This window comes from Oryctolagus cuniculus, chromosome 8, assembly GCF_051225735.1.
Source record: "Oryctolagus cuniculus isolate XC-2025 breed Fujian yellow rabbit chromosome 8, ASM5122573v1, whole genome shotgun sequence".
NCBI lineage: Eukaryota > Metazoa > Chordata > Mammalia > Lagomorpha > Leporidae > Oryctolagus > Oryctolagus cuniculus.
In genome coordinates this window covers 2,186,700-2,211,722 of record NC_142874.1, presented here as the reverse complement: position 1 = coordinate 2,211,722, position 25,023 = coordinate 2,186,700, and the positions used below count along the sequence as shown (strand labels likewise).

General features: G+C 42.1%; 1 protein-coding gene across 3 annotated transcripts in view; it reads left to right on the top strand.

The window, feature by feature from the left end:
* Nucleotides 1-3,774: 3,774 nt before the first annotated feature.
* The window catches only part of LOC103345491 (zinc finger protein 717), a 554,757-nt gene continuing 533,508 nt past the window's right edge, over nt 3,775-25,023 (top strand). Inside the window, exon 1 of one of the 3 annotated variants that reach the window (XM_089301824.1) lies at nt 3,775-4,336. The gene's annotated coding sequence lies outside the window, so the exon portion shown is untranslated. The remainder of the gene's footprint in view (nt 4,337-25,023) is intronic. The other 2 variants (XM_089301823.1, XR_016211505.1) reach the window with 2 other exon arrangements.

Below are 25,023 nucleotides of genomic sequence, written 5' to 3'. Positions count from 1 at the left end.
TTAGTTGTACTCATGAAGCAAAGCTACAGAGCTCCACTATCACTAAGTGAATTGTGGATGTTGGACTTGAAAGCTCTAATTGTTGTGCTCAGTTCTATGGTCCTATGACAACTGAGAACATGGCATGAATTAAGGAGATGCCTGCCTGCATATCCCATTCAGTTAGGAGCCACAGAGCTCTGCAGCATTGTTGTTGGAGCCCTTTCCATTTATTCACTGCTCAAACCTATTGCTTTCTTTTCTGCTTTGTGTCCATCCACTCATATCAGAGTAGCCAGGACAGAGTGAGTTTTTTATGAGTCATGATGGTGAGCCAGTGGCTAGACACCTTACTTGGACTTTATAATGTGCATTTTGGCTATTCCAGGAAATTGTTTTTTTTAAAGATTTACTTATTTATTTGAAATAGTTACGCAGAGAGAGAAGGAGAGGAAGAAAGAGAGGGAAAGGTCCTCCATCCGTTGGTTCATTCCCAATTTGCTGCAATGGCCGGAGCTGTGTCAATCTGAAGCCAGGAGCCAGGAGCCTCTTCCAGGTCTCTCACATGGGTGCAGGAGCCCAAGGCCTTGGGCCATCTTCTACTGCTTTCCCAGGCCATAGCAGAGAGCTGGATCAGAAGTGGAGCAGCCAGGACTTGAACCGATGCCCATATGGGATGCCACACTGCAGGTGGCAGCTTTACCCACTATGCCATAGTGCTGTCCCTCCCCAAGGAATTTTTTTAACTTCTTTCCTGCTTAATTCTGCTTTATTTACCTAAGGTTGATGAATCTATAAATCGTGAATTAGCGAGGTATTCCACATTTAGCTTTGAAATATATGATTTTGTGGGGTTTTTAACTTAACTTTTTTTTACAAATTTTTTTTTTTGACAGGCAGAGTAGACAGTGAGAGAGACAGAGAGAAAGGTCTTCCTTTTGCCATTGGTTCACCCTCCAATGGCCGCCGTGGCCAGTGCACCGTGCTGATCCGGTGGCAGGAGCCAGGTGCTTCTCCTGGTCTCCCATGGGGTGCAGGGCCCAAGCACTTGGGCCATCCTCCACTGCACTCCCGGTCTGGCCTGGAAGAGGGGCAACTGGGACAGAATCTGGCACCCCAACCAGGACTAGAACCTGGTGTGCCAGCGCCACAAGGTGAAGGATTAGCCTACTGAGCCACGGTGCCGGCCTTTTTATAAATATTGACCATTACTACTCTTTTTTAAAAATATTTATTTACTTATTTATTTGAAAATCAGAGTTACACAGAGAGAGGGGAGGCAGAGAGAGAGAAAGAGAGAGGTCTTCTATCTGATGTTTCACTCTCCAATTGGCCACAGTGGCTAGAAGTGTGCTGATTCAAAACCAGCAGCCAGGAGCTTCCTCCAGGTCTCCCATGTGGGTTCAGGGGACCAAGTATCCTCTACTGCTTTCCCAGGCCATAGCAGAGAGCTGGATTGAAAGTGGAGCAGCCAGGTCTTGAACAGGGGCCCATATGGGATGCTGGCACTTCAGGCCTGGGTGTTAACCTGCTGCGCCACAGCGCCAGCCTCTGAATTTTACTTTTTTATTTAGACCATTCTTATAGAAGTGGATTATGTCTTCTAGTTTCTAAGTAACTGTATCATAATGAGGACCATTGTAGATTGTAGCAGTTAAAAGTATTTGGCTTGATGATCAACATAAGGCTTATAGATAGTAGCTACCCATGAGATTGTGTCTTGGATTTAGGGGAAGTTTATAAGTCAGTTGGAGGTAGCCTTTTATTACTGATGAACATGAATGTACTGAGAACTCCTTGTCCATTAAATAATAAAATCCAAATGAAGATTTACACATGAGTTCCCTCCTGCCTTCATCTACCATTGAAATCCTGATGTTTCTGCCTTTTGGATCTCCCTGTAATCTGTTGCCTCTTCTTCATTCCCACTACCACCATACCTTGGTTCAGGTCCTACTAAATTACCTTTGATATACTTTTTAATTGACCTCTCTGCTTTTTGTTTTTCTTACCTTTGTGTAAAGCCTCTTAGTTCATCCAAATATTTTTCTGATTGCTCAGGTTCTCTTACTTCAATAACTAGGAAAATCATGTGGCTGGTAGTTCTTTCAACACACCGCACAAAAGAATGCTCAGTAAATGCTTACTAAATAATGAGTGGAATGCCTTACAAAGCTAGGGTGAACGTTTAACCTGCTTGGCCCTGGATGGTTTCTGTTTATACATTTCAACCCTGTGTCATTATTAATATGTCTCTTTTATTATCAAAGTTGTCTCTGAGCAACAAATTATACATTCATCTAATTGTGTGTGTTATCAAATAGATATCTATTTCATTGTCTCTTCAACTAGGTAGTTATTGGGGACCAGAAATTATATTTGTTTAATTTTTGTAGCCTCATTTATTCATTCAACTAAAAGAATGACTCTATCAAGATGCTGAGTTTTAATCTCAAAGGAAACATGTTTCTTGCCCTCCTGAATTTTCAATCTGGCAAGAAAAAGCAATCTACACAAAGAATATTGCCTGACATAATAAACATTAGTGTGAAATGAATGGATACATTTAAGCATTCCTAATCCAGCAATTCTAATCCCATGAATTATAATTGACAGAAGTAATCACAAACAGAACTCCATGTCATCCTGCTTCCATTTACATTTCTACTTAAAATCTTAAAAATCAAACACCACACATATACCTAAGAATGCATAATATTTATATGCTATCTTGATATTAAGCATGAGAAAAATAACCATACAGCAATAGTAACTTTGAACCTCCTTTCTTTTTTAGATAAATTATAATCCTATGTGTTTCTCTACAGTGAAGATTAGGATTGTAGATACTCTTCCTCTCCCTCACTTTTTATTTTAGAGATGAGAAATCTGGGGTTTTAGAAACTGAGCCCTAAGATAAAAGAAATATTTCTTTTTTTTAAAGAAGATTTTTTTTTTATTTGAAAAGCAGAGTTACAGAGAGGCATGGAGAGAGAGAGAGAGAGAGAGAGAAAGTTTTCCATCCACTTGTTCACTCCCCAAATGGCTGCAATAGCCATAGTGAAGCTGATCCAAAGCCAGGAGCCAGGAAATTCTGGGTCTCTGATGTGGATGCAGGGTCCCAGGCATTTGGGCCATCTTCTACTGCTTTCCCAGGCTATAGCAGAAAGCTGGATTGGAAGTGGAGCAGCAGGGACTTGAACTAGCCCCCCGTATAGAATGTCGGTGCTGAAGGTGGAGGCTTAGCCCACTATGCCACAGTGCTGGTCCCGAAAGACTTCTTAAACCAATATTTCACGTTGGTTGGCCTTTAACCTAGACTTTTTTTTACCATACTTCCATGGGCAAATTCAATTCTAATCTCTTTCCACCTCAGCTTTCTCTTTGTAAATTGAAAATACGGTCTCCAGAATTAACCTAAGGTATAATTGATACAAAGTAAGGCATTTACTCTGTTAATCTGGCCCCCAGAAGATACTTGGCAATGTTAGTCCTGTATCCAGTTCTCTTTTTTTCTGTATGTGTGTGTGTGTGTGTGTTTGTACTTGGTGAATTAGAGGGTGGTGTAAAATGCTTTGAAAAGAACCACAAATAAAAGACACAAATAAAAATTGTATTCTCAAATCTAGATGTTAAACTATGCCGTGTACACCTGTGCTGAGAGTTACATTTAAATCCTTATCATGCATTACTTGAGAGAAGCTGTCCAGGAATAAAGTAGCAGGGGGATTTTCCTGAGGGAAACAGCGTGTGTGAGGGAACCAGGATTTGGGACTCAGCAGCAGTGGCTGTCACTTCTTAAGATTTTGTTCAAGAAAGGAAGAACAGCACCTGACCCTTGAGATTTGGGGTGGGAAGGAAGGGAAGGAGGGATGTAAACAAAAGCAAACGCTCTCTGGTTCCCAGCCTGTCTCCACCCACCCCACACTGAAGCCCTAGGAGAGGGTCAGTAAGTCTATCTAGGAATGCCCTGGCCTGGACTTCATTTCCCAGAGTCACCCTGTGCTCTAACATTTCCTGCTCTGACCGCCTGTGCGTGTGCATGTGGGAGAACGTGCGCATGCGTGCCTTTCCCTGTGGCTTGGGGCTGGGAAAAGAAGTTCATTTACTGATCAGAGAGGGCCCTGAGAGGCCGTGCTGCTCCTTCTCCCACATTCCCTGGGGAGTCTTGCTCTGCAAGTGCAATTGCAGGCGGTTCCGGAGCACACACCCCAGACCTGCTACCCACTGCTTCTGTGCCTCTGCATCTGCCACCGTGGGCCCCAAGTTTCAGCGACTTCTCCTGTCCCACACTCTCCGCTTTGCTCTCCAGGTGTCCTGAAGAAAGGGGACGTGCTCCTGAGAGTTTCCACGGCAAGTATGGAGAACAGGAGGGGCATCTATGCATGTGTGGGAGAGGGGTGGGTGCAATGGCAGGTGGTGGCTCCCAGACCTCGATCACTTGGTTCTCAGTGATCCTTGGAGCTTCTCTGGCAGAGTCAAGGCTGGGGCCCAGGTGTTGTGTCTCCCACCACCACTTCCCAGTCTCCCAGTGCACGGCCAGTCCCACGGGCTGCCTCGCTCAAATTCTCCTTAAAGTACACTGGAAGAGGAATGGCCCAAGCAGGGCAGTTGAGAGCACTGTGAAGGAAGGAGTCCCATTCCCTAGATTTAAATAAGCCCAGTTCTCACTTTGGGTGGGTCAGAGAATGCTTTGTGGCTGGCCTCTGGCTATATCCCCTGGTAGTTCCAGCTGGGCAGGGCTCGGCGGCCCTCGGCGGCCCTCAGCTGGAGCCCAAGGCAGTGGAGAGGTGGAGATGGAAGATCAGAGTAGGATCTGGCTCCTGGCCCCCATGCTGGACCCCGCAGACACATTTTCAGCTGGTGCGCTATATGTTTGGCTGACTTTCCCAGCAGCACGTGAAGCTTGTGCAGTAGCTTTGTGGATTGATCTCTCCTCCGTGTTTAATTAACAGACTTTTTCAATCTGGAGCTTGAGGCCATGGAAACATAGCTGATTTATTTTCCTGCATTTCAATTTCTGTCTTCAACCCTTCTTTCTTCTCATGTTATTAGGGATGTCAACTTTTATTACCTGCTGCTAATCCCTTTGCAAAGTGAGAAGTGAACTGAAATTAATGCAAGTCTACCGTGTGAGTTAATAATGAGCTACTTCAATCTGGATTTTCATAGTGGAGAGCTACAAGAACATAAATACAGAAAAGTATCAATTTTTCTTGTTTAGTTCTTTACAGTCACTCAATGCTCCACCAAGCTGATTATCTTACAGTCCATACAGTTTTAATTAAGGGATCCAGTTACTTTTTTTTTTTTTAATTTGGCAAAGTTAGAGGGGAAGGTCTTCCTTCTGGCCACTATGGTTGGCGCGCTGTGCTGATCCGAAGCCAGGAGCCAGGTGCTTCCTCCTGGCTCCCACGTAGGTGCAGGGACCCAAGCACTTGGGCCACAGCAGAGAACTGGACTGGAAGAGGAGCAAATGGGACAGAATCCGGTGTGCATATGGGATGCCGGCGCTGCAGGCAGAGGATTAACCAAGTGAGCCACGATGCCGGCCAGTTACTTTTTTAAAAATTTATTATTTATTTATTTATTTGAAAGGCAGAGTTACAGAGAGGCAAAGACACACAGAGAGAGAAAGAGAGAGAGAGAGAGCTCTCATCTGCTGGTTTACTCCCCAGATGGTCACAATGGTGAGAACTGCATGGATCTGAAGCCAAAAGCCAGGACCTTCTTCCAGGTCTCCCACACAAGTACAGGGGACCAAGCACTTGGGCCATCTTCCACTGCTTTCCCAGGCCATAGCAGAGAGCTGGATCAGAAGTGGAGCAGCCAGGTCTCGAACCAGCACCCATATGGTTTTACCCGCTCAGCCACAACACCAGCTTCAAGTTACTTTTCTTATGCTGGGTTCTGTGTTTAACCCCATGACATTTGCAACATGGGAGGATATTAGTGATAGATTTTCAAAATGACTGGTCTGTGGAAGCCTTTGTACAAGGTGTTAATGTGAGGAGGGTAAGGAAGAAAAGAGAAAATGTGCCCCTCTCCCCCCACAGAGATGCCCACACAGTATGGTAAAAGATGTGGCTTTGGGCTGGCACTGTGGCTCAGTAGGTTAATCCTCTGCCTGTGGTGCCAGCATCCCATATGGGCACCAGTTCGAGTCCCAGCTGCTCCTCTGATCCAGCTCTCTGCTATGGCCTGGGAAGGCAGTAGAAGATGACCCAAGTGTTTGGGCCTCTGCACCCATGTGGGAGACCCAGAAGAAGCTCCTGGCTCCTGGCTTTAGAACAGAGGAGCTCTTCTGGACATTTTGACCAACTGGGGAGTGAACCAGCAGAAGGAAGACCTTTGTGTCTGTCTGTCTATCTCACTATCTGTAATTCTACCTCTCAAATAAATAAATAAAACATCTTTTAAAAAAAGAGAAATGTGGCCCTGAAAACTATTGCTATAGACTTTCAGTATAATGAAGTTTTCACTTGATTAACTGAGTGATTCATAGATTGTGTTAGAGTCCTGTTGTCACCAGATTACTAATCTGTGAAACTCATTTAGCATAGTAAGGTTATCTAGGAAGTAAGAATAGAAAGGGAATCCTGGATAGAGGTTGTTAGGGTAACATCTTCCTCTGAAACCCAGTGTGTTTTTGAGCTTTTCTCGCATGTACTCCCTATCACAGTGCTTGCGAGTGGACAAGCAGTTATGTGTTTCTGCTGAAAAGAGCTGCTTCACACCCAGGAAACAACTGTAAGACACTTTCTCAGCAACTATGTTGTGCGTACATTAATACGAACTTGAAAACAGCCAAGAACAGATTCCTGTACTACTCAGGCTAACTCACTGTCCTTGGCACATCATTCCCTGCTCTGCAATAAGTTTCTGGCAAGTTCTTTAAAGTTTTTAGGAGAGATATGTTTCATACGAGAGACATAATCTGGTAATGCAGCAGTGATGGCTTTAAGAAAAGGTGCCATGTGAGGAAGCAGTCTGATGTGTCCATTCATCTTCCCATTAATGACTCTCATTCATGTCTAGCATAGGGTGACAGAAGCAATCCCCCTTCTGAACTGCATCAAGCCAGGAGGATTCCTCTACAGTTTATCTGAGCTTTCCTTGTATGAGGGATTAACCAAAATACTACATTGTATAGATTTTTTTTTTAATTCATTTTATTTACTTGAAAGGCAGATTTACAGAGAGATGGAGAGACAGAGAGAGGTCTTCCATCCATTGGTTCACTCCTCAAATGGCCACAATGACTTGGGCTGGGCCAGGTGAACCCAGGAGCTAGGCGCTTCTTCTGGTTCTCACACTTGATTTCAGGGGCCCAAACACTTGGGCCATCATCCTCTGCTTTCTCAGGTGAATTAGTAGGGAGCTATATTGGAAATGGAGCAGCCAGGACTTGAACCAGTGCCCATGTGGGGTGCTGGCACTGCCAGGGTCTGCTTAACCTACTACACCAGTCCCATGTGCATTTTTCAAAGAGGGGGAGGGGTTAAATTTTTTCTAATATGACTCTCAAAATAAAGATTATAATGTGTAGTAGATGGTGATTTTGGTTATATTTTGAGTTTCATTAAATTCTATATTTTTGAAGTTAATGAGTACTAGTAGTTATTTTTTTTTAAAGATTTATTTATTTTACTTGAAAGAGTTACAGAGAGGAGAGGCAGAGAGAGATAAGTCTTCATCTGCTGGTTCACTCCGCAATTGGCTACAGTGGTCGGAGCTGTGCCGATCCAAAGCCAGGAGCCAGGAACTTCTTCTGTGTAGTAGTTATGTTATGTTATCCTTGCTTTGGATAAACAAACTCTCTCCCATCCCTCAGTTAAAATGCTTTTTAAAATAGGTTTATTTTGAGGGCTGGCACTGTGGCATGGCAGGTGAGGCTGCCACCTACAGTGCTGCCATCCCGTATGGGTGCTTGTTTGAGATCCAGCTTTCTGCCGTGGCCTGGGAAAGCAGTGGAAGATGGCCCAAGTTCTTGGGTTCTGCACTGCATGGGAGACCTGACAGAAGCTTCTGGCTCCTGGCTTCAGATAGATCCAGCTCTGGCCATTGCAGTCATTTGGGGAGTGAATCAGTGCATGAAAGACCTCTCTGTGCCTCTGCCTCTCTGTAACTTTGCCTTTTAAATAAACAAATAAATTTTTACATGCTACCCCATGGAGCTGGCCCCAAGACCGAACAGGTTTTCTGGGTGCTTATCTTGGGGTTCACTTTGAGCACTAAGCACAGTTATTCTGTGTGACTGAATATTTCATGTTCCTTTCTCATGATCTGAGTGATTGGCTACATCTGCCCATAGTGGAAACTAAAACTTAATTTGGCATTTGAACACCCAGAGTGCTGATTCCTGTAATCTTCTGAATTTAATCATAAAATATGTTTTGAAACATTTGGTCTGTGGGTAGGCAGGGCAGTTTTCCTGGATCCCTGTGAGAATTGATGAACTGATGGTGTGTTTCTACCCCACATTATATTCTGAAATTTACTTCCTTTTATTTTCTTAAAATAACTATATTTGAAATTTGCTCCCCCCTTCTGAAACGTTTGTGCTTCTGTCCTTCTTATAACCATGGACATGAGTAGCCCTTTTCCTTCTCTCTCTCTCTCTCTTTTTTTTTTTTTTTTTTTTTTTTTTTACAGGCAGAGTGGACAGTGAGAGAGAGAGAGACAGAGAGAAAGGTCTTCTTTGCTGTTGGTTCACCCTCCAATAGCCTCCGTGGCCAGTGCACTGTGCTAATCCAAAGGCAGGAGCCAGGTGCTTCTCCTGGTCTCCCATGCGGTGTAGGGCCCAAGCACCTGGGCCATCCTCCACTGCACTCCCGGGCCATAGCAGAGGGCTGGCCTGGAAGAGGGGCAACCGGGACAGAATCCAGCACCTCGAGCGGGACTAGAACCCAGTGTGCCAGCACTGCAAGGAGAAGGATTAGCCTATTGAGCTGTGGAGCTGTTTCTTTTCCTTCTCTTTATGATGTTACAGGAGCAGTGGGACATTGCAGCTCTCTCCCCTGGCAGCACATCTCCCTCAGTACGTCTCTTTGAATTAGACCCTGGGTTAACTTGGTTGCACAAAAGGCATATATCTAAACCCAGTGTACATAATGAATGAAAGTCATCATAAAATCAATATGCCTTGTAAACCTCTCATCTCTTGTTTTGAAATGTGTTGTGAATGTGTCTTTTATGTCAGTGTCTACAAGCCAGAGACTTCCCACTTAAGGCAGAAGGCTGCTGAGGGACAGCACAACTGTAGCTTTGCTCTGTTACTTTACTGTGGCTACTCTCTCACCCTCTCTATTTTATTAAGATTTAAAAATTTTATTTTAAAGGCAGAGTTACAGAGAAAGAGGCAGATAGAAGGATGGGGATCTTGCGTCTGCTGGTTCACTCAAGAGACTGTAATGAATAATGCTGGCCCAGCCTGGAAGTCCAACCCAGTGTCCCACATTGGTGCAAGGACCCAAGTACTTGTGCCATCTTTTTCTGCTTCCCTAGTTGCATTAGCAGGGAGCTGGATCAGAAGTGGAACAGCTGTGACTCAAACTGGCACTCATGAGGCTGGCATTGTGGCACAATGGGGAAAGCCACCATCTGCAATGCCAGCTTCCCATATGAGCAGCAGTTCATGTCCCATTTGCTCCACTTCTAACCTAGCTCCCTGCTGATGGCCTGAGAAAAGCAGCAGCAGATGACTCAAGTGTTTGGGCCATTGTAACGCATGTGGGAGACCCAGATGAAGTGCCTGGCTCCTGGTTTCTGTGTGCTTCAGCCCTGGCCATGGCAGCCATCTCAGATGGCAGATCTCTCTCTCTCTCTTAGCATTTATTTATTTATTTGCAAGGCAGAGAAAGAGAAAGGGAGAGAATGAGAAAGAGATTTTCCATCTGCTGGTCTACTTCCTAGATGGCTGCAATGGCCAAGACTGGGCCAGGCCCAAGCTAGGCACCAAGAGCTTCATCCAGGTCTCCCACTTGGGTGGCAAGGACCCAGGTATTGGGCCATCTTCTACTTTTTCAGGGCCATTAGAAAAGAGCTGGATTAGAAGTGGAGCAGCCAGGACATGAACTGGTGCCTATACCAGATGCCAGCACTGCAGGCAGCAGCTTTACCTGCTAGTCCACAATGCCATCCCATCTGACTCTCCCTCCTCTCCATAACTCTGGCATTTTTTTAAGATTTATTTTATTTATTTGACAGAGTTACTGATAGAGATAGAGACAGATAGAGAGGTCTTCAGTCTGCTGCTTCACTCCCCAAATGGCCACAGTGGCCAGATCTGAGCTGATCTGAAGCCAGGAGCCAGTAGCTTCTTCTGGATCTCCCATATGGATATAGGGGACCAAGGACTTGGGCCATACTGTGCCACTTTCCAAAGCACATTAGCAGGCAGCTGGATTGGAAGTCGAATAGCCAAGACCCAAACTGGTGACCATATGGGATGCAGGCCAGTGTCTCAACCAGCTGTGCCACAGCACTGGCCCCCAAAACTCTGACTTTCAAATAAATCAATCTATTTTAAAGGATGGACACACATATTGGATCCCAGCATTTTATTTGGTGGTGGTTTAATCCACTGTGCCACAAAGCCAGCCCCACCCTTTATCCTGGTGACTTGTGTGTCAAGATCTTGGTGCTATCTGCTGAACAACTGTTGGTATTATGTTAGACTCTTCTGTTTTATTTTGGTTCTCATTTGTTGAGTTTATTTGGGCTGCCACTTTTGGGTAGCAAGCTGTGATGTCATCAGTGGCTTAAACTGCTGTGTGTTAGGCTGGCACTGATTCTACCTTTCCATTTCTTCAAGTAGAAGTGGAAAATGAAATCCTCTCAAAACTAACATGCTACAAAGTAACAACTGGAAATCAAGCTTCCTTTCTTCTCACCTAACAGACCCAGCTGGTCTCTGTGTTTCTCATTTTAGCTCAAACCTACATCAGATTCCTAGAGCAGAAGGAAGCTTATTTTTTAATGCAGAATTCATAGATGTGGTTGTCCATTCACCTCTGAGAATTAAAGCCATCACTCTGCTTTTTGAATGGTTTTCAGTCTGTGGTGGTGCCATCTCACAGGAAGACAGATTCCTCACAGAAGAATACACCTAGGTGGAGAAAACTTCAAGGAGTGGGTTTTCCAAAGTGAAGTGGAATTCTGGCCTGGACATCCTTGAGATCATGATCAGCAGAGTGGGGAAATTCTTTTTTTTTTTTTTTTAACTTTTATTTAATGCATATAAATTTCCAAAGTACGACTTATGGATTACAATGGCTTTCCCCCCATACCGTCCCTCCCACCCACAACCCTCCCCTTTCCCACTCCCTCTCCCCTTCCATTCACATCAAGATTCATTTTCGATTATCTTAATATACAGAAGATCAGCTTAGTATACATTAAGTATGGATTTCAACAGTTTGCTCCCACACAGAAACATAAAGTGAAAAATAATAGATGATTTTTTAAAATGATGATGAAATCAGAGCAGACCTATTGTCATGTTTAATCCCAGTGAGAGTCAAGTTGGGAATTGATAATTTCTTTCTTTTTTTTTTTTTTTTTACAGAGGATCAGTTTAGTATGCATTAAGTAAGGATTTCAACAGTTTGCACCCCCATAGAAACACAAAGTGAAATATATTGTTTGAGTACTCGTTATAGCATTAAATCCCAATGCACAGCACATTAAGGATAGAGATCCTACATGAGGAGTAAGTGCACAGTGACTCCTGTTGCTGACTTTACCAATTGACACTCCTGTCTATGGCATCAGCAATCCCCCTATGCTCCAGTCATGAGTTTCCAAGGCTATGGAAGCCCTCTGAGTTCTCCGACTCTTATCTTGTTTAGACAAGGTCATAGTCAAAGTGGAGGTTCTCTCCGTCCTTCAGAGAAAGGTACCTCCTTCTTTGATGGCCTGTTCTTTCCACTGGGATCTCACTCACAGAGATCTTTTGCCAGAGTGTCTTGGCTTTCCATGCCTGAAATACTCTCATGAGCTTTTCAGCCAGATCCGAATGCCTTTAGGGCTGATTCTGAGGCCAGAGTGCTATTTAGGACATCTGCCATTCTATGAGTCTGCTGAGTATCTCACTTCCCATGTTGGATCACTCTCCCCTTTATTTACTCCATCAGTTAGCGTTAGCAGGTACTAGACTTGTCTATGTGCTCCCTTTGACTCCCAGTCCCTTCACCATGACCAACTGTGAACTGAAACTGATCACCTGGAACAGTGAGATGGCATTGGTACATGCCACCTCGATGGGATTGAATTGGAATTCCCTGGTATGCTTCCAACTCCACCACTTGGGGCAAGTCAGCCTGAGCATGTCCCAAATTATACATCTCTTCCCTCTCCCATTCCCACCACCATGTTCAACAGGGATCACATTTCAGTTAATTTTCAACACTTAAGAATAACTGTGCATCAATTACAGATCTAAACCAGTCATATTAAGTAGAACAGATAAAAAAACTACTAAGAGGTATAATGTATTTAGTTGTTCATTAACAGTCAGGGCTATGCTGATCAAGCCATCATTTCCCATAGTGTCCACCTCACTCCAACAGGTTTCCCTCTTGGTGTTCAGTCAGTCGTCACCGATCAGGGAGAACATATGGTATTTGTCCCTTTGGGACTGGCTTATTTCACTCAGCATGATGTGTTCCAGATTCCTCCATTTTGTTGCAAATGACTGGATTTCATTGTTTCTTACTGCGGTATAGTATTCTAAAGAGTACATATCCCATAATTTCTTTATCCAGTCTATCGTTGATGGGCATTTAGGTTGGTTCCAGGTCTTAGCTATTGTGAATTGAGCTGCAATAAACATTAGGGTGCAGACTGCTTTTTTATTTGCCAATTTAAATTCCTTTGGGTAAATTCCAAGGAGTGGGATGGCTGGGTCGAACGGTAGGGTTATCTTCAGGTTTCTGAGGAATCTCCAGACTGACTTCCATAGTGGCTTGACCAGTTTGCATTCCCACCAACAGTGGGTTAGTGTCCCTTTTTCCCCACATCCTCGCCAGCATCTGTTGTTGGTAGATTTCTGCATGTGAGCCATTCTAACCGGGGTGAGGTGAAACCTCATTGTGGTTTTGATTTGCATTTCCCTGATTGCCAATGACCTTGAACATTTTTTCATGTGCCTGTTGGCCATTTGGATTTCCTCTTTTGAAAAATGTCTATTGAGGTCCTTGGCCCATCTCTTAAGTGGGTTGTTGGTTTTGTTTTTGTGGAGTTTCTTGATCTCTTTGTAGATTCTGGTTATTAACCCTTTGTCTGTTGCATAGTTTGCAAATATTTTTTTCCCATTCTGTCGCTTGTCTTTTCACTCTCCTGACTGTTTCTTTTGCAGTACAGAAACTTCTCAATTTGATGCAATCCCAATAGTTGATTTTGGCTTTGACTGCCTGTGCCTCCCGGGTCTTTTCCAGAAATTCTTTGCCTGTGCCAATATCTTGAAGGGTTTCTCCAATGTTCTCTAGTAACTTGATGGTGTCAGGTCGTAGATTTAGGTCTTTAATCCATGTGGAGTGGATTTTTGTGTAAGGTGTAAGGTAGGGGTCTTGATTCATGATTCTGCACGTGGAAATCCAATTTTCCCAGCACCATTTATTGAATAGACTGTCCTTGCTCCAGGAATTAGTTTTAGATCCTTGATCAAATATAAGTTGGCTGTAGATGTTTGGGTTGATTTCTGGTGTTTCAATTCTGTTCCATTGGTCTATCCATCTGTTTCTGTACCAGTACCATGTTGTTTTAATTACAACGGCCCTGTAGTATGTCCTGAAATCTGGTATTGTGATGCCTCCGGCTTTGTTTTTGCTGTACAAGATTGCTTTAGCTATTCGAGGTCTCTTGTGCCTCCATATAAATTTCAGCACCATTTTTTCCAGATCTGAGAAGAAGGTCTTCAGTATCTTGATTGGTATTGCATTGAATCTGTAAATTGCTTTTGGGAGAATGGACATTTTGATGATATTGATTCTTCCAATCCATGAGCATGGAAGATTTTTCCATTTTTTGGTATCCTCTTCTATTTCTTTCTTTAAGGTTTTGTAATTTTCATCGTAGAGATCTTTAACGTCTTTGGTTAAGTTTATTCCAAGGTATTTGATTGTTTTTGTAGCTATTGTGAATGGGATTGATCTTAGAAGTTCTTCCTCAGCCATGGCATTGTCTGTGTATACAAAGGCTGTTGATTTTTGTGCATTGATTTTATACCCTGCTACTTTGCCAAACTCTTCTGAGTTCCAATAGTCTCTTAGTAGAGTTCTTTGGGTCCCCTAAATACAGAATCATGTCATCTGCAAAGAGGGATAGTTTGAGTTCTTCCTTCCCAATTTGTATCCCTTTAATTTCTTTTTCTTGCCTAATAGCTCTGGCTAGAACCTTCAGAACTATATTGAATAGCAGTGGTGAGAGTGGGCATCCCTGTCTGGTCCCAGATCTCAGTGGAAATGCTTCCAACTTTTCCCCATTCAATAGGATGTTGGCTGTGGGTTTTTCATAGATTGCTTTGATTGTATTGAGGAATGTTCCTTCCAAACCCAGTTTGCTTAGAGTTTTCATCATGAACGGGTGTTGTATTTTATCAAATGCTTTCTCGGCATCTATTGAGATAATCATATGGTTTTTCTTCTGCAGTCTGTTAATGTGGTGTATCACATTGATTGTCTTGCGCACATTAAACCATCCCTGCATACCAGGGATAAATCCCACTTGGTCTGGGTGGATGATCTTTCTGATGTGTTGTTGCATTCTATTGGCGAGAATTTTATTGAGGATTTTTGCATCTATGTTCATCAGGGATATTGGTCTGTAATTCTCTTTCAGTGCTGCATCTTTTTCCGGCTTAGGAATTAAGGTGATGCTGGCTTCATAGAAAGAATTTGGGAGGACTCCCTCTTTTTCGATTGTTCTGAATAGTTTGAGAAGAATTGGAGTTAGTTCTTCTTTAAACGTCTGGTAGAATTCAGCAGTGAATCCATCTGGTCCTGGGCTTTTCTTTGTTGGGAGGGCCTTTATTACTGTTTCAATTTCTGTCTCAGTTATGGGTCTGTTTAGGTTTTCTATGTCTTCCTGGTTCAATTTAGGCAGGTTGCATGTGTCCAGGAATCTATCCATTTCTGATAGGTTTCCCTGTTTGCTGGCATACAAGTCTTTGTAGTAATTTCTGATGATTCTTTTTATTTCTGTGGTGTCTGTTGTTACATTTCCTTTTTCATCTCTGATTTTATTGATTTGGGTCTCTTCTCTTCTTTTTTTAGTTAGTTGGGCCAATGGGGTGTCAATTTTGTTTATTTTTTCAAAAAACCAGCTTCTCGCATGGCTGATTTTTTGCAATGTTTTTCTTGATTCAATCCTGTTAATTTCTTCTCTGATTTTAATTATTTCTCTTCTCCTACTAGATTTGGGTCTGATTTGCTGTAGGTTTTCTAGATCCTTGAGGTGAATTGAAAGCTCATCTATTTGGTGTCTTTCCAATTTCTTGATGTAGGCACCTATTGATATAAACTTTCCTCTTAACACTGCTTTTGCTGTGTCCCATAAGTTTTGGTATGTTGTGCTGTTATCCTCATTTACTTCCAGAAAGTTTTTGATTTCTCTTTTGATTTCTTCTTTGACCCATTGTTCATTCAGGAGCATGTTGTTCAATCTCCATGTGTTTGCGTATGCTCTAGGGATTCCTGAGTTGCTAATTTCCAACTTCATTCCTTTATGGTCTGAGAAGCTGCATGGTATGATTCTAATTCTTTTGAATTTGCTGAGGCTTGCTTTATGGCCTAGTATGTGGTCAATCCTAGAGAAGCTTCCATGTACTGCTGAGAAGAATGTAAAATCTTTAGCTGTAGGATTGAAAGTTCTGTATATATCTGTTAGATCCATTTGGGCTATAGTGTCGTTTAAATCTACTGTATCCTTGTTGATCTTCTGACCAGATGATCTGTCTATTTCTGAGAGTGGAGTATTGAAGTCCCCCAGTACTACTGTATTGGGGTCTAAGTCTCCCTTTAAGTCCGTTAATAAATCTTTTAGATAAACTGGTGCCCTGTAGTTAGGTGCATATACATTGATAATTGTTATATCTTCCTGTTGAATTGATCCCTTAATCATGATATAGTGTCCCTCTTTGTCTCTCTTAACAGTTTTTGTGGTAAAGTTTATGTTGTCCGATATTAAGATGGCTACGCCCGCTCTTTTTTCATTTCTGTTGGCATGGTATATCTTTTTCCAGCCTTTCACTTTCTTTTTTTTTTTTTTTTTTTTTTTATCTTTTATTTAATGAATATAAATTTCCAAAGTACGACTCATGGGTTACAATGGCTTCCCCCCCCATACCGTCCCTCCCACCAACAACCCTCCCCTTTCCCACTCCCTCTCCCCTTCCATTCACATCAAGATTCATTTTCGATTATCTTAATATACAGAAGATCAGCTTAGTATACCTTAAGTAAGTATTTCAACAGTTTGCTCCCACACAGAAACATAAAGTGAAAAATAATAGATGATTTTTTTAAAATGATGATGAAATCAGATCAGACCTATTGTCATGTTTAATCCCAGTGAGAGTCAAGTTGGGAATTGAAAATTTCTTTCTTTTTTTTTTTTTTTTTTTTTTTTTACAGAAGATCAGTTTAGTGTACATTAAGTAAAGATTTCAGTCGTTTGCACCCCCATAGAAACACAAAGTGAAATATACTGTTTGAGTACTCGTTATAGCATTAAGCCTCAGTGTACAGCACGTTAAGGACCGAGATCCTACATGAGGAGTAAGTGCACAGTGACTCCTGTTGTTGACTTTACCAATTGACACTCCTGTTTATGGCATCAGTAATCTCCCTATGCACCAGTTATGAGTTTCCAAGGCTATGGAAGCCCCTTGAGTTCTCCGACTCTTATCTTGTTTAGACACGGTCATAGTCAAAGTGGAGGTTCTCTCCTCCCTTCAGAGAAACAGCCTTTCACTTTCAGTCTGTATGGATCTTTGTTGGAAAGATGTGTTTCTTGTAAGCAGCAAATAGATGGGTTTTGTTCCTTAACCCAATCAGCCAATTGGTGTCTTTTAACTGGACAGTTCAGGCCATTCACGTTCAAAGTGACTAATGATAAGTGGTAACTTTGCCCTGCCATTTGCCAAAGATAAGTTCTAATATATGCTTTGAATTCCCTGTGATCTTTTGCTGTGAGGTTTCCTTCCTTGGTTTCCGTCCTTTACCTTCTTTCATATTGATGACCGTGTTTCTGTGTTTCTGTGTGTAACACATCTTTAAGCATCTTTTGCAGGACTGGACGAGTGGCAACAAATTCTTTCAATTTCTGTTTGCTATGAAAAGTCTTTATTTCACCTTCATTCACAAATGATAGCTTTGCAGGATATAATATTCTGGGCTGGCAGTTGTTCTCTCTTAGTACCTGGGCTATATCTCGCCATTCCCTCCTAGCTTGTAGAGTTTCTGATGAGAAGTCAGCTGTGAGTCTGATTGGAGATCCTCTGAGAGTAATCTGACGTTTCTCTCTTGCACATTTTAGGATCTTTTCTTTATGTTTCACTGTGGAGAGTTTAATTACAATGTGTCGTGGTGAGGATCTCTTTTGGTCATGTTTATTAGGGGTTCTGTGGGCTTCCTGTACTAGGATTTCTCTGTCCTTCTCCAAACCTGGGAAATTTTCTGCTAATATCTCACTAAAAAGGCCTTCTAATCCTTTCTCCCTCTCCATGCCTTCAGGAACTCCTAGAACCCGAATGTTGGGTTTTTTAATAGTATCCTGAAGATTCCCGACAATATGTTTCAGATTTCTAATTTCCTCTTCTTTTCTTTGGTCTGACTGTATCCTTTCCTGTTCTCTGTCTTCTAAGTCCGATATTCTCTCTTCTGCTTCACCCATTCTGTTTGTAAGGCTCTCTATTGTGTTTTTCATTTGATCTATTGAATTCTTCACTTCAGTCACTATCACAGTTTCCTGTTGTACTAGTTGTTTCGTTTCATTTTGATTCCTCCTTAATATTTCATTTTCACGAGAGAGATTTTCTATCTTGTCCAGTAAGGATTTGTGTAGTTCCAGAATTTGTTTTTGAGAACTTCTTAATGTTCTTATCAATTTTTTGAGATCTGCTTCTTGCATTTCTTCTATGTCATCATCTTCATAATCTTGAATTGGGGTGTCTTTTTCATTTGAGGCCGTCATGGTGACTTCCTTGTTTTTATTACCTCGGTTTTTGCGTTTGTTATTTGGCATATTGGAGATATTTGGTTTCTTCACTGTGGTGCTTTTTCTTGTTATACTATGACTCTAGATTAAGTGGACTATCTGTTTTTGATGGAGCCTTAGGGCTTGAGATGGGTGTGGCCTGAGAGCTCTGTTTGGTGTGCCAAAGGTGACACTCCCAGGTTAGGCGTGGTAAATCTCTCTCTCTCTCTCTCTCTTTTTTTTTTTTGATTCAAAAGGGAAGTAATTCCGCACAGCTGAACGAAGTTGGAGGTAGTTAGCAGGCAAATGATATACCCACAGGAGCCAGAGATCGGAAGCTCTTTCCCAAGATCCCCACAGGGAATCTGTTCGGCCCTCAGAGTGGGCTCAAATTCTCCTTCAGCCTCCCACTGGGTTGCCAAAGTTACGGAATTGTAGCGTCTCTGGAGAGTGCTCACGTGAATTCCGTGAGTTCTCTCCCCCACCGTCTCTTTTTTCACAGTCTCAGTTCAGTAGCACCACAAATTTACTAGGTCCTAATCTCCTGTTAATTCGCCCCGCCCAGAGTCAGGTTTTTCTGCTAGGCTCAGGGCCGGTGCAGACCTGAGGTCGCTCTGCTTATGACGTATGTCCAAGATGGCGCCTGCTCTTTGTCTTGCTCGCCCTTGAGAGGTGAGCGGAGAGAGAAAAACCCGTGTCCGTACTAGTCACCCTTTTTTCTCTCTCTCTCTCTCTCTTCCAGTTAGCCTTGTGAACTTCCCCCACCGGGGGTCGTTCCCTCTAGTCTCCTCTCTCCGCTTGCCTGCCGGTGTCTCGGGCTATTGAGGTTCGGCTCACCTCGCGTTCCAGCGCTGGTGTGTTGAGTCTGCCGCTGATGTCCCGAACTGTGGGCTCCCACGCTCTCCACGCAGGTCCGCTGTGAGTCACGCGTTCTGGAAGAGTTTCTTCTGCTGTTTCCTCCCCTACTCTTCCTTGAACCTGCAGTATCTCCACTTTTATTAAACTATCTCTCCCCAGACTATCAGTGTGCTCCCTTCCTATTCCGCCATCTTCAGACACATCTAGAGTGGGGAAATTCTTAGCTATGTCCATTCACATCCTTTCCTTTTGTGTTCAATGTATTCCTCCCTTACATAGTGCTCTGTGCTCTCCTTCTGTTGCACAGACACAAGGAGTGTCTGTGATTGAGGCTGTTTGTGTACCACTGCAGTATCTGGAGTTGCCTTTGTCTCCATCTCTGACCAGAAACTCAGATGCAGCATGAGGAGGGGACTGCCAGCCGGCCACACAGGGTTTGGGCCCCTTGCTTCTTTACTTTTCTTCAGTGCAGGAGCAGCCTTAGACAGAGCTGTACTGGGTAGTATTATTTCTTTTGGATTTGAGTGCTTGGATAGTAAAAGAAATACATATTTTTTTCCTTATAGAATGGATTGAGGAGGCACTACATAAAGTCAGCAGCAACTTTCTTGGCTCTTGTTACATGTCAAGATGAGTCAGAATATTTAGGGCCATTTGTTAAATTTTTTAAAAAATTAAAAATATTTATTTATTTGAAAGGCAGAGTTACAAAGAGAGAAAGAGAGATGTAAATCATTTATCCAGTGTTTCACACCCCTAATGGCCACAGCACCTGGGGTTGAAACTGGATTAAAGTCAGGAGCCAGTATCTTCTTCCACATTTCCCATGTGGGAGTAGGAGCATAGGCACCAAACTTTAGCTTTCCTAGGCACACAAAAAAGCTGGATCAGAAGTAGAGCAGCTGGGACATGAACTCATGCACAACATGGAATACCAGCATCACAGGCAATGGCTTTCCCACTATGCTCTACTGTCTGTTTATTTTTATTATTATTATTATTATTATTATTGTTATTATTATTCTTTTTATTTGAAAGAGAGAGAGAAGCAGAGGCAGAGAGGGAGAAAGGCCTTCCATCTTCTGGTTTACTCGCAGATGGCTGCAATGGCTGGAGCTACCCTGAACTGAAGCCAAGAGCCGGGAGCCTCTTCCAGTTATCCCACATGTGTGCAGGGGCCCAAGGACTTGGGTCATCTTCTACTGCTTCCCCAGACCTTAGAAGAGAGCTGGATAAGAAATGGAGCAGCCGAGACTCAAAGCAGTGCCCGTATGGGATGCCAGCAGTGCAGGCAGCAGCTTTCCCTACTGGGACACAGTACCAGCCCCTCTATCGTCTGTTTTATGGAAATATTTAAGGGACATTTGAAGGCCATTCAGGCCCTTCCTACAATACATTTTGAAATAATGATTGACAGTCCACAAGACTGCTTCCAAAGGGAGAGAGCTGCAGGGACAGAGAGGCAGTGATATTGAAAGGGTATGAGGAACAAGGGAAGATGGGAAGGCCAGAAGAAATCTTGAAAAGTATTCCAAAGGATAAAGTAATAGGACACAGGTCATTTGTGCAGGTTTCTATTATAGGGTTTTCCTTTTTTTTTTTTTTTTTTAAATTAGAGATAATTTCTAACATAATTTGTGATATACTGGACTCACTTTTCAGTTTTCTTCTCATAGATAAGATGTACTTATAAGATGTAGGGGGCTGGTACTGTGGCTTTGTAGATTAATCCTCTGCCTGTGGCACTGGCATCCTATATGGGCACCATTCTAGTCCCAGATTCTCCTCTTCTGATCCAGCTCTCTGCTATGACATGGGAAAGTAGTAGAAGATGGCTCAAGTGCTTAGGCCCCTGTACCCAAGGGGGAACAGAGAAAAAGCTCCTGGCTCCTGGTTTCAGATCAGTGCAGCTCTATCTGTTATAGTCATTTGGGGAATGAACCAGCAGATGGAAGACTTTTATCTCTGTCTCTTCCTCTCACTGTTTATAATTCAACCTCTCAAATAAATAAAATCTTAAAAAATAAGATGTAGAGAAGTACTGGAATTAAATGCAATAATACACTCCTAAATATGCAGTTAGCATTAAATTTTTATTGAGAAAGGGATGAGCTTGGCTTTATGTGTGTCTTGCTTAGAGCAGAATTTTTATGACTGAATTTGAGATAATTAAAAATTAGTTTCATAAATGAAACATTGACCATTTTTACTGCTGCAGGCTCCCCCTCACTCTGTATCCCTATGCAGATAGTCCACATGAAGGTACAACAGAAAGAGGCCTGCATATCTGGAGTAATGCAAATATGCCCTTTGCTTAAACCAGGGGATTGATCGACTGGAGTTCTTTGTGATTCAGTTTGCATTTTTCTGTAGAGTGAAATATAGTGATTTGGGTAAAGTATCTTGTCTTCTAGTAGATGATTCCAATTGGCTTTCTTATCCATCTACCTGGCATCACAGGTGATTCCCAAGACAGGTGTTGGGCTCTATGGAAAAAAAAAAAAAAGTAGACTTTTCAGAGTTGATGTATTTCTCCTGGAAAATTGGAGAAATATTTTGTAAGAAGCAGTTCATGGAGGATGTGTACTTCCCTAGAAATGAGACAGAAGTGATTCCCTTTCCTTGCCCCTTCCTGAGCTAGTTCCTGAGGCTTATTGATCAGGCCAAGAATGCTAATATTTGTAGGCCAATTATGAATGATCCATGTTTGTCTTACACATGAGATGTCTACAGATCTGTTTCTCAAGGCCTTTAAGATAAATAAGAAAATTTTGCAACAAAAGAGAAGGTTGGCATTGCCTGTTGCCTTGGTCTAGGATCTGTGCATTTATTTCCCACTTAGTACTCTGACTCCTATCGTGCACATCTCCTGATGGTTCTTTTTTGGCCATTCCTGTGTCCAGATTCCTTAATGGGTGACAATCTTTGACCAGACTTCCAGTCTGATAACTCAGCCCAAATTGGAGTTGACTAGTTTGTGTACCCACTTCAGGATTAAGGTGGTCCAAAACTGCCAGTGCCCAATGACTGGGCTGCCTTTATGCTCACTCAAGAGATGACTCTGGGCACAGGTCCCAAGTGGCTTTGCTTGGTCCTTTTCCCTGGATCTCCCTGGTGAGCAGGCTGATTCTCAGGTAGGCAGGGAACTTGTTGGCTCACAGAAGTCTCCAGATTTCTGTTTTGCATTCATCTGCAAAATATTTGAGTTTTCTCTTGGATCTCAAAAGTCCTGAGTAGGGAGTTTTATTTTGTATTGAGATGTGTCTTTATAAAGACAGGTGTCACTGAAGACTGTGTGTCCTCAGAATCAACTGAACTCACCCAGGCCTGGATAGAGTTCTAGGATCCTGGCTTCAGGCTGAACATTGCCTGCTGTTGTGAGCATTTGGGTGTGTACCAGAAAATGGAAGAAATCTCTCTCCCTCTCCATCTCCTCCTACCTTTCAAATAAAATGAAAAACAGACAAAAATTGGAAAAAGTGTGTTTTGCCTTGTGTCCTAAAAAAAAAGTAATTACTGTTGTTAGAGGTAGAACTCATTTGTACACTTCACAAATACTCACAAATCTCAGGTTAAAGGCTTGGTGGTCACTACTGGCTGTGCTGCCTACTCAGCTCCCATTCTGTAATGCATCCCCTTCCATCATCTGCAGTTCACTTTGGGTGCTCATAAAACACCAAACTGCCTCCTGACTTTGCCATCCCTATGTTCTTTATACATAGCTTGGCCACAATCTCATTTTCTTTAGCAGCATGCTAATTTTTATGAGGACTTCATAGGCAAAGAATAATGGGGACATTGATTTTTTTCTGAGCTTTTGTCCTAAGTGGTTTATTTTATTAAGCTGATTCTGGGTACTGTATAGAACTTTGCTGGATCAGAAGTTGGGATGCAGAGGTTGACATTAGAGAAATAGGGCTATCACTGCCACTTCCACCATGCAACCCATGCCTGCCTTGGATGCTGCTTTTATAGAGTGTTGAAATGAGGCAGTTAGTGATGCAATAAAGGAATGAACTTTCAATTGTTAAACATTTTTATTTTTATTAATACAAAGAGAAAAGATTGCATAAGATTGTAATTCCAGAATAACATAACCATACTTTTCTATTTCCCCTCCTTTCTTCCTTTCTCTTTTTAAGGATTTAATAAGCTGGCTTTTTTCCCTAACCTAGTCTTTACCCCTTCACCTCCAGCCTTCCTGTCCATTTGTTCTACTTTTTATTAAAAATTTATTTCTTGATTTACCTTTCTGGAAGAGGCAGCTGGAAGTTCTCCGAGGTCTGTCCTTAGAATGTGAGGAGAGCCAGAGATATTGGATAGACTCTTTACAGTCTGTTTTACTGTGAGAGATGTTGTTCCACTCGCCTGTGGCAGAAAAAAATGAGATTTCAATGATTTTTTTTCTGCATTACTAATTTTTATGATGGGTCTCTTCTTTATCAATGGATAGAGACCTGTCAAATTTGCCATGAGCAAAAAATTTCACAGACACAACTGCTTCCAGAGGAGATGCATGCCTCTCCATTCCCACGTGGCCTTCCCCTGAGATCTCCAGGCGGCTTTCCGTAGACTCCTGGAAGCAAAGAGAAGATTCCAACCATAGAAAAAGCTCACTATGACTGTGGTGTTGTTTCTTGGAAGTTCCTGTCCAAAAAGTAATCATTTAAGAACACCAGGGGCATTTCATTAGTTTCACAGGACTCTCTTCTTCCTGGCTTCAGTGGAGAGGAAAAATAACCACAGTTGAAGCATGATTCTAGCAAAGCACAATTATTTATCTGCATAACAAAAATCCTCATGTTTTTCTGCACATTGTTAGTCTTACATGGGTTAGAAAAAAATGCCATTTAATGTCTTAGAACTCTCTAATGTTAAAAAGTGCAAGAATTAAAAATTGCTGTTATTTTATGCTCTTATAAAGCTCCAAAAGCATTAACATTGTGCATTTCTGGGTGATTTGGAAACTCTAAATTCGAAATCAATTACATTGACTTGCTTTGCAGAGTAGGAAGAAAATAATTGGTTTATTATTTATAAAGAGAGACTATGAAAGAAGCTATTCATTGGTACCAATTGTCTAAGCTTTAGTGTTTATGACTATGATTTATTTATTTGTTTGTTTGTTTATTTATATTTGACAGAGTCATAGACAGTGAGAGAGAGACAGAGAGAAAGGTCTTCCTTCCATTGGTTCACTCCCCAGATGGCTGCAATGGCCAGAGCTACATGGATCTAAAGCCAGGAGCCAGCTGCTTCTTCCTGGTCTCCCATGCGGGTGCAGGTGCCCAAGCACTTGGGCCATCTTCCACTGCTTTCCCAGGCCATAGAAGAGAACTGGACTGGAAGAGGGGCAGCCAGGACTAGAACCGGCACCCATACAGGATGCCGGCACCACAAGCAGAGGATTAACCTCTGCACTGCATCACCAGCCCCAAGTACATGAAGAATTTAGAACAGAAAATCTACCAACCTCATGGAGTTTATCTCCGTTTCAAAACTTTTAATAACCTTTGGGATGGAGAATGCTAATTTAAGATACTGTAATTAAATTCACTCAAACAAAAGATGTTTTAGGATGTTTTACTTCATTATTTAAGTTAGATACTCTTAGGAAATTCTAGATTATTTTGGGGATAAATTGTAATTTCTTTTCACACATGTATTTGAGTAGAAACACAAGCTTTTATAATCAGTTATTTATGTTTAAAAATATGCTTATGTATGTTTTGTATTAAAATAACAGTATTTTATGAAGTTTAGATACATCTTGTTTAATACAAGCCTATACTTTTTTTAAGTTTTATTTAAAAAGAATCTTTGTATTTTTTTTTAACACAGCAAACTCAGGTGACACCGTAAGTCCATAATTTCCCACAAAATTCATAAACTTAACAACTGAGTATCTTAAGTCTTATAAATCTTCTGAATCATTCATAGTTATGCACTCAATGGAATGAACTCCTCAGCAGCTGAGAAGAATCTTAA